The sequence below is a fragment of the Physcomitrium patens genome, chromosome 3, assembly GCF_059467195.1.
Source record: "Physcomitrium patens ecotype Gransden chromosome 3, ASM5946719v1, whole genome shotgun sequence".
Lineage (NCBI taxonomy): Eukaryota > Viridiplantae > Streptophyta > Bryopsida > Funariales > Funariaceae > Physcomitrium > Physcomitrium patens.
In genome coordinates this window covers 11534865-11543562 of record NC_143412.1, presented here as the reverse complement: position 1 = coordinate 11543562, position 8698 = coordinate 11534865, and positions in this window count along the sequence as shown.

Here is an 8698-nt window from a genome sequence, read left to right as displayed (position 1 = left end):
ATGCATATCAAGTATTAATTCTTTTAATTGCTCTTGTATTTGTACCATTGTGCTCCTCATTTTAATAAGCTCTACAATAATTATATAATAGAAAAAAAGATGTCTAATATCTCTCAAGATAAATAGAAAAAAAATTAGAGAAATAAAAAAATAATATTAATTTAAAAGTAGATAATCTATAATTTCTAATACACTTATGTCTTATTAAAAAAATGAGATAATCTATTTTTAATCAAAAAAATATAAGGCTATAATATTATATGTATATTCTAATCAATCTATCAAAGATAAAAACTTAATGAAAGTAAATAAAAAATTTAAACTTTCCTCAAAGAAAGATGATAAAATTAAAATAAGAAAATCTATATATTAAAAAGAAATTAGAAAGGCTATTACCTAAAGACAAGAAAATTAGAAATCTTTGAAACTAAAGTAAGAACAAGAAAAGAATTCATAAGAATAGAGAAAGGCTTCACATTTGCCTTTATATATACTATCTAACTAAGAACTATGTAGTGATATTTTATAAAATCTCTCACAAATGTCTAATATGTAAGACACATATCTTAGCTTGTAAGGAAATTTTTCTATATATTTATTACATGGTTATCTTGTATCACAAGCTATCAACATATACAATATATGACTAACTTTTTAGCCAAGTATTCAACCAACTAATTACTTTTAGACACATATAAAGATGAAACTACGTCTATAAAGCTTCTAAGAAGCTTTTCTATAAGATATTATTAAATTTATTTACTTTTATCTACTTTTATTTTTTCATATTATTTAAAAAATAATTGAAATAAATATATATGACTATAACAAAAGATGATAATGTAAACCTTATTATTTATGCTTTATATAGATAATAAGTTCTTTGTGATATATAACACATAAAAAATATCACTTATATATTTTATTTTTTTATTGTAAGTAAAAGCTACATCTCACTCTTTTTTTATTTGGTAAGATTGACCACTAGTTAATTGTACCTTAAAGTCTCTAATAATGTAAAGATCATATATCATATCAAAGTTTTTAATTTTTATGTCTTATGGCATTGAAATCAAGATACTAGCTAATATCTTACTTTTTACTATCCATAGCCATTATTGCAATCTCAAAAAATTCAAATATATTTTTTGGATTGCTAATTACATCTTAACTTATACTTATTTTTTGTATAGTATTAATCATGAATCTATTGTAGAATCTTTGATTTTAATATTGTCTTAGAGGTTTAGCATATTTTTTAATGTAGTAGCTATTTTTGCCATAGTTGTGATATATTCTCTTCCTTTGGAAGATCTTTGCTAGTGGTGATTGCATATTTTTTGCAAAAGATCAAAATAAGTTATATCAAAAAAAATGGTAATGGTCTAACTATGGAATTATGTCTTGTATAAAATTTTGGAGGTTTATTCATAAAACTTCTTTTAATTCTCAACATTAATGCCTTTTTATTGTGACTTTTTACAAGCTTACTCTCATTTTTAGCCTCTTCTAAAAGTAACTTGCAAGCTATCTTTTTAAAAGAGAAGAACTCATTTAAAATCATGAAAAACTAAATAAATGACTTATAGCCACTAGATAAAGCACCCAAAATAATTTGAACTATTCTTCTTTAAGAGATTATCTTTCTAACATTATGGAATTATATTTAAAATTCTTTGATTGATTTGATAAATTCAACTATTAAAACTTTTTCTTTAAAGTTAATTGAATGAAGTTTATTTACAAAGAATAGAGCTCTAATAGAGTTTTGAGTTTTAAAGATATCTTTAAGAACTATCCAAAAATTCTAAGGATTTTTTTTATTTTTGACATGTAGTGGATAATTTCATCTTTCAATGACATAATGAGAATCTCTATGGCTCTATTTTTTTTGTTGTAGATTATTACTAGCATGTCAATTGAATCATCCACATTGAGCTCCATAATGATGGTTGGAATTTTTATTTGATACACCAAATCCTATAATTTTCTTTCTTCAACAAAGTTTAGATTTTGACTTTCAAAACTCTATAATTTTTGGCTCCTTCTAAATTTTTATTTTCTACCAATGAAAAACAATCATCTCCAAAGATTTTAATTTTGAGAATTTTTTGTTTAAGAAAAGACTGATTTTTTTTTTTTTTTTTTTAATGTAAGATCTTTACTTCTTTAGGAAAAAATAAAAAAAAATCAATTCTACCAAAGTCTAATAATTTTTTGTCTTTTGAATTTCCTTAAATAGATTCTACTTTATTTAATAATCCTTGTTCAACTACTTAATACTTTGCTTTAATTTTGAGACAAGCTCATTCTTAGCTTCATGGATTTGTAGCAAAAATTGATTGTTATAGTCAAGCTTTGAGTTCTCTTTCAAACATTGTCTAAGGATGACAACTTTAATAACTTGATTTCTTCAACAAATCTATTGTCATATACTCAATTCAATGGCTTTGATGTCATGTTGAAAAATATGACTCCTAATTTTAATTTTCTATAGTATATTTATATTTTAAGTGATAATACTAATTACTATATTATTATATTTATACAATTTAATCTAAGTTAAGTTTATAAGTTCTATTGATATATGTATTTTGTGGTTAAGGAAAATAAATGGTTAATAATTAAAGTAAAGAAATCTTAATAATTTCTTTTTTTTCAACTTGCTTATGATCTTGGCTAATTTTTTACTTATTATTTAATGATGTTCATGTTATTTTTTTTTCATATATGATAACACATGTTTTTATGATGAGTACATCAAATCTTAAGAGATTATTTGCTTCAACATCTATTAGTTGCTACATTTATATAAATAGTTTTATGAATAATATCTTAAAAAGTCAAAAAATAACCATTTATGATTTCTACATGTATAGACTTAGTTTTCTTAATTAAGTATATTTCTTATTTTTAACAAATTTTTTATTTATAAAATAAGTTGAGACTCTTGAATCTAAGAAGGCAAAGACTTGGTAATTTTTTGGTCATCAATAGACATCTATTGTAAGGTACGGTGAAGGATCTTAAAATTATATATATATATATATATATATATATATATAAAACCTTCAATGATATTATACTATCAGTATTGATTCTAGTCACATAATCCATATTGTAGTTAGACAAAATTATTTTTTGATACATTATTTTCTTTGGAAATCATGTTCTTTATTATGTAATTACATTGCTTCTTTAGTCATGTTCAAGAATTTGCATAATTTTTTTATAATATAAGTGCAATGCTTTTTAACAATAATAAGACTTTTTTTTATTAAGTAAAAAGTTTGAAATATATTGTATTAATTTGCATAAGTTTTGGCCTTGATGAATAAGTTTCTATAAAATAAAGAAGTTTTCATGACTTGATTATTCTTCTTTAATCAAATCTTTATTTTTTACATCTTATAAAAAATTGATTGTTGCATATGATATCTTTAGCAGTAAATTTTTCTAATAAAATTACTTTTTATATTTTTAATAATAAATCTTTGATATTATCTCTAAATCCATGTAAAAATCAATTAATGATAGCTTTGTTATTCTAATCCATATTGTAAGTAAGATTTTAGAATTTACCCACATATATGGTAGTTGAATGTAATTCTTATTACAAAGATATGAATTTGGTCTCTACTACCATTATTTTTTTCAAATTTGGTTGTAAATACTTTTAAGAATAAATTTAGATTATAGAAGGATTATGAATTTTTTTCTATCAAAGGTGAAAATCAAAAGAAGGTACTTCCAAATAGAAGTGCATCTATAAATTGAACTTAAGTAAATCCATGAAAATATTGAGAAGGATGCAATCTTAGATAGAGCTTGATTTATTATAGAAATTTTCAAATATTTTTAACTTGTTCCATCAAACTTCTCTTGTATACAAATCCTTGATTACTTCATACCTGTAGTAGAAAGACCTCTTCAATTTAATTGTAAAATTGATCTACTTTCTTTTCTCAACTATATAATTTTTTTTTATATATTTTGAACTTTATTCTTGACTTCTTCTATAGGCATAGGAATAATACATCTACAATTGATGTTGATAATATATGAGATTTTTACTCTAAAAGTGTTGACAAACTTATGAAGATTTGTAACAATTGGACATCTATTATCACTCTTGGAAAGTTTAGCATCCATAATTTTTTCTTCCATCTCTATAATAGACAACTTTAACAATTCTATAATAATTTTGCTAAAGATAAAAATACCAAAGACTCTTGAAATAAGACTAAAAACAACAAAGATATTGACAAAAAAGAAAAAGGTTTTACTCTTGCTTCTAGATATATTATCTAACTAGGAGTAACATGGCAATATTTTTTAAAACCTCCAACATGTGTCCAACTTGGAACACACATAGCTAACTTAAAAGATAAGTTTTCTACATATATACTACATGGCTAACTTATAGCATAAGTAGCCAATATGTGTAGTATATGACCAAGTTTCTAATCTATTAATTATCTAAAAATACATATAAATTCAAATCTTTGTCTATGAAGCTTTTATATAAGATAATATGAAATCTACCTATACTTACTTTCAACCTAACTCTTCTTATTCAAATAAATATGTATATTTGTGATAAAAATATAAGAATGAAGGAACATAGATGAATAAAAAAATAGATAGATGTATTAGAAATCAAAGTATCTAAAAAAAAAAGTTTTACTAGTATGTGTATAAATATATAAAGAATAGGTCTTTTATATTTATTCATAACAATATTACTATGATATAATTTAGATTGTATTTAAAATAAATAAATAATTAAAATTTAAAAAATATTACAGTAAATAAACTAAATATGTATCAATAATAATAATAATTAAAAAAATAATACATTCAATATATAGGAGAATGAAAAAAATTAAATATAAAAGAAAAAAATATGCAAAAAAATAAATATGAATATTATTTGCATAAAGATCTATAAATTATATTATTACATGGATAATAAAATAAGTTTTTAGAATATATTTTCATGTATATGTAAAAAATTATAATATTAATATTAAAAAAAAAAATTATTGATTAAATAAAGAGCCAAAAACATATTAATTTTTTTTTGAAAAAATCTCAAAGTTTTTTATTTGAATCTTTTGCCTATAAACCAATTTATTGAATGTAAATTAGTCTTATAAATCTTAATAATTTATTAAATATAAATTAATCTTTTAAAATCTTAATAATTTATTGAATTTTTATCTAATAAATAGCTGGAACATTGCATAGTAATAATCATCTTGAGTAGAATATAACACGATTTTTAAAACTAAATTTTTTTTGAAATTTTTTCAATTGAATATTTTAGAGATTACCATTGTACAATTTAGAGTATAAAGAACGAAAAAATAAACTTATGGTCAAATATCAATTAGGTAGTTTTTTTGGAATAATTTATTTTATTTTTTAAATTTTACCACATGATACAAGCTTTTAAGCTTAAGCCTTATATTTGCAAATGACTTTAGTGGCAAAAAATGGTTTTATAATAGTAATTGGGATATAATCTTTCTCATTGACAAGCTCCAATATATAATACAAAAAAGCTTACTGTTAGACAAAAAAATATGTCTTCTTTGATATCATTTATCTTCTTTGATGTCATTTCTATGATAAGGTGACATAGAAGGCACAGTATGTTAATTGTTACAATTTCATGGATATACTAAATAAAAAGATTTAAATTATGCAACTAATATAATCTTGTAGATGACATCTATATTGTTGTGTTATATAAAAATAAATATAAAAATATATTAGATAATTTTTTATAAAAATATTTGATCTTACCTTAAAGAGAGATTTACAATCCAAAGAAATGCATAAGATTTATAAAAATATTTTCTTGGCAAACTTGAACAATCGAAAAAAAAAAATCACTCTATTTAACTTTATATGAACTTTAAAAAATCCAAAAATAACATAATAAAATCTTAAAGAAATCATAAGAAATCAAAAAGAATCTAAAAGTAATTATAAAAAATACTAAAGATATCATAAAGAAATATTAAATTAATTATAAAAAATACTAAAGATATTATAAAAGATAATAAGAAATCCTAAATAAATCCTAATTAATATCTAATTAAATTTAATATAAATAAAAAAACTCCTAAAAACCTTAAATAAATCTTAAATAAACCTTAATAAATATTAATCAAATTATAAGTAAAATCCATAGAAGATTTTAAATTTTAATAATTATTATTTTAATTATTTATTTTAAATTTAATTTTTTTATATTATAATTTATTAATTGAAAAAAAAATATAAAGTTTGAATAGAATAAAATATTAAAATTATAAGAAAATGCTCCTAATCCACTCAAGTGTTAGCTTTCTTCTTTTTCCAACCTCAATATAAACCTTCTAGCATCAATATCTTCTTCTTAAATTATTCATTTTTTTTCAAAATCTTTATAGAATATTAAATTTTAATGTTAAAATCTAAGTCAACCATAATTATACAAAGTATTATTTTAATCCACTTGAAAGATTACTTAAAATTATAAGAATCCTCATTAACCTTCACAATTCAATTTCTAAAATCCTAAATCACTTGAATTTCAATTATATTTGATTTTACCATCTACTTAAGCTTAATTTCATAATAAATATCCAATAAATTTAAATTCAAAAATCCAAAAATATTTATTCATAAATTTACTATAAAAATCATAAAATTTACCGAAATTTAATCTCTTTTTTATTCAATATAAAAAAAAGTCACCAAAAATACTTTTAATTTTTCAAAGCTCTCACAAAGTCATTATATATTATAATCCTTTAAAATCAATGCTCAAAAAAAATCCATTAAGTCTATTCTCAAATTATTTACTATTATTGATAAAAAAAATCTACTTTTATTGGGGATATACAATTTTATGCATTAGGATCTGGTTTTGACCTTAGTTCACAACCAATCCTCTCAAAGTATCAATTTAAGGTTTTTTTAAATAATTTTTGCTGAATTCTATTTTTTACTTTCATTCATAGATGTCTATGATGTTTTTATTTCCAACCTACTTCTTTTTGTCTTATTTATGGTCTTATAAAGTGAATAGAAGTTCTATTTATCAAAAGGAAATATTAGCACTAATTCTTTTTACTACCTTCTTAATTTTTATCTATTTTTTAAAGTATTTTTTTACAATATATCAAAATAAGAGCTTCTATACTAAAAATATTTTCTTTTTGTTTCACCTAATAATAGTGTTGTATTGTAATATGTCTAATAGAGAAAAGAAAGAAAAAAATATTATATTTTGGAAGATTCTATTTCAAATTATAATAGTATTTATCTTTAAAATATAGATAACAATCAAAGAGGTAGTAAAACTAATAAATGCTAATATTGCCTCTTGTATAATATGTTTTATTTATTTTTTAGGACCATAAATAAGATAAAATAAGATTTACTAGTAAAATTAATATCATAGAAATCTTAATATAGAAATAAATAGTAGCTTCTACCAAAAATTACCTTAAAAAACTAGATTTTGATACTTGGTGACAACCAATTATGAATCCAAGTCAAAATCAAACCACAAGGCACATAACCACATCCTTGTAGCAAGATTGTTTTCTTAATTGGAGAATAAGATTACAAAGTAAAATTTTTAAGATTTGGTTAGAGATTATTATTAAGTGTTTTGGACTAATATTAAATTTTTAAGAGTTTTTCAAAGTAATATGTATTTTAATTTTTTGAGAAATAAAAGAAAATTTGTATGCTTAAAGATTTTGTGAACATTCTAGCATATTAACATATAAAAATTTATAAGCTTGTGTATCTATTTTTCTTAATTCTTTTTTTTTTTGATTACAATCTAATAGTTAGATTAAAAGTTATTAAAAATCAATTGGTTTTAAGTCTCAAAATTTGGATTTCAAAGATCATTAGGATTTCTTTAATCTTAAGTAATTTTCCAATTAGATTGAAGCAAATTTTAGTGAGCGGTTATGGACTTAGTTTTTAAAAACTCTTCTAATTTTAATTATAAGTGAATAATTAAATAAAGAGTAATTTCTGTTGGGAGATCAATATCAAGATTAGAAAATAAAAATGGCTAACATTCTATTAATTAAGAAGATCTTTTCTTCTAATTGATGATTTGGATTTTTCTTTATTTATTTTTTATTTTCAACCATTAGATTTCAATTTGTGTAAAATTTTAAGCAATATCAATGGTTTAATAAATGATTATTGAAGTTTTAAGACTATCTTAGGATTAGTTAAGATTGATTACGTTTTTATTAGAGATTCATTAAGATTTATAGGATATCTTTAGGATTTTTTTAGAATATAATTATGAATTTTTAAAATTTATTTAGGATTTTATTAAAATTATTACGAATTATTACGAATTTATTTAGGATTCGATTATTATTTAATTAAAATTTAATTAAAATATTCTTTGGATTACTTCAAAATTATTTACAATTTTCTTATAATTTCTTTAGGATTTTTTAAAAAGATTTCTATACTCATTCTTTATAAGTTCTTATACAATTTATTTAGAATTAATAGATATATATATATATAACTTTTTAAATATTTTTTATAATTATTTAATGATTCTTTTAAAATTTGATTAAAATTTGACTATAATAGTTAAGATTCAATTAAGGTTTATTTAGAATTTTATTAGGATTGTTAACTTTTTTTTTGTTGCAAA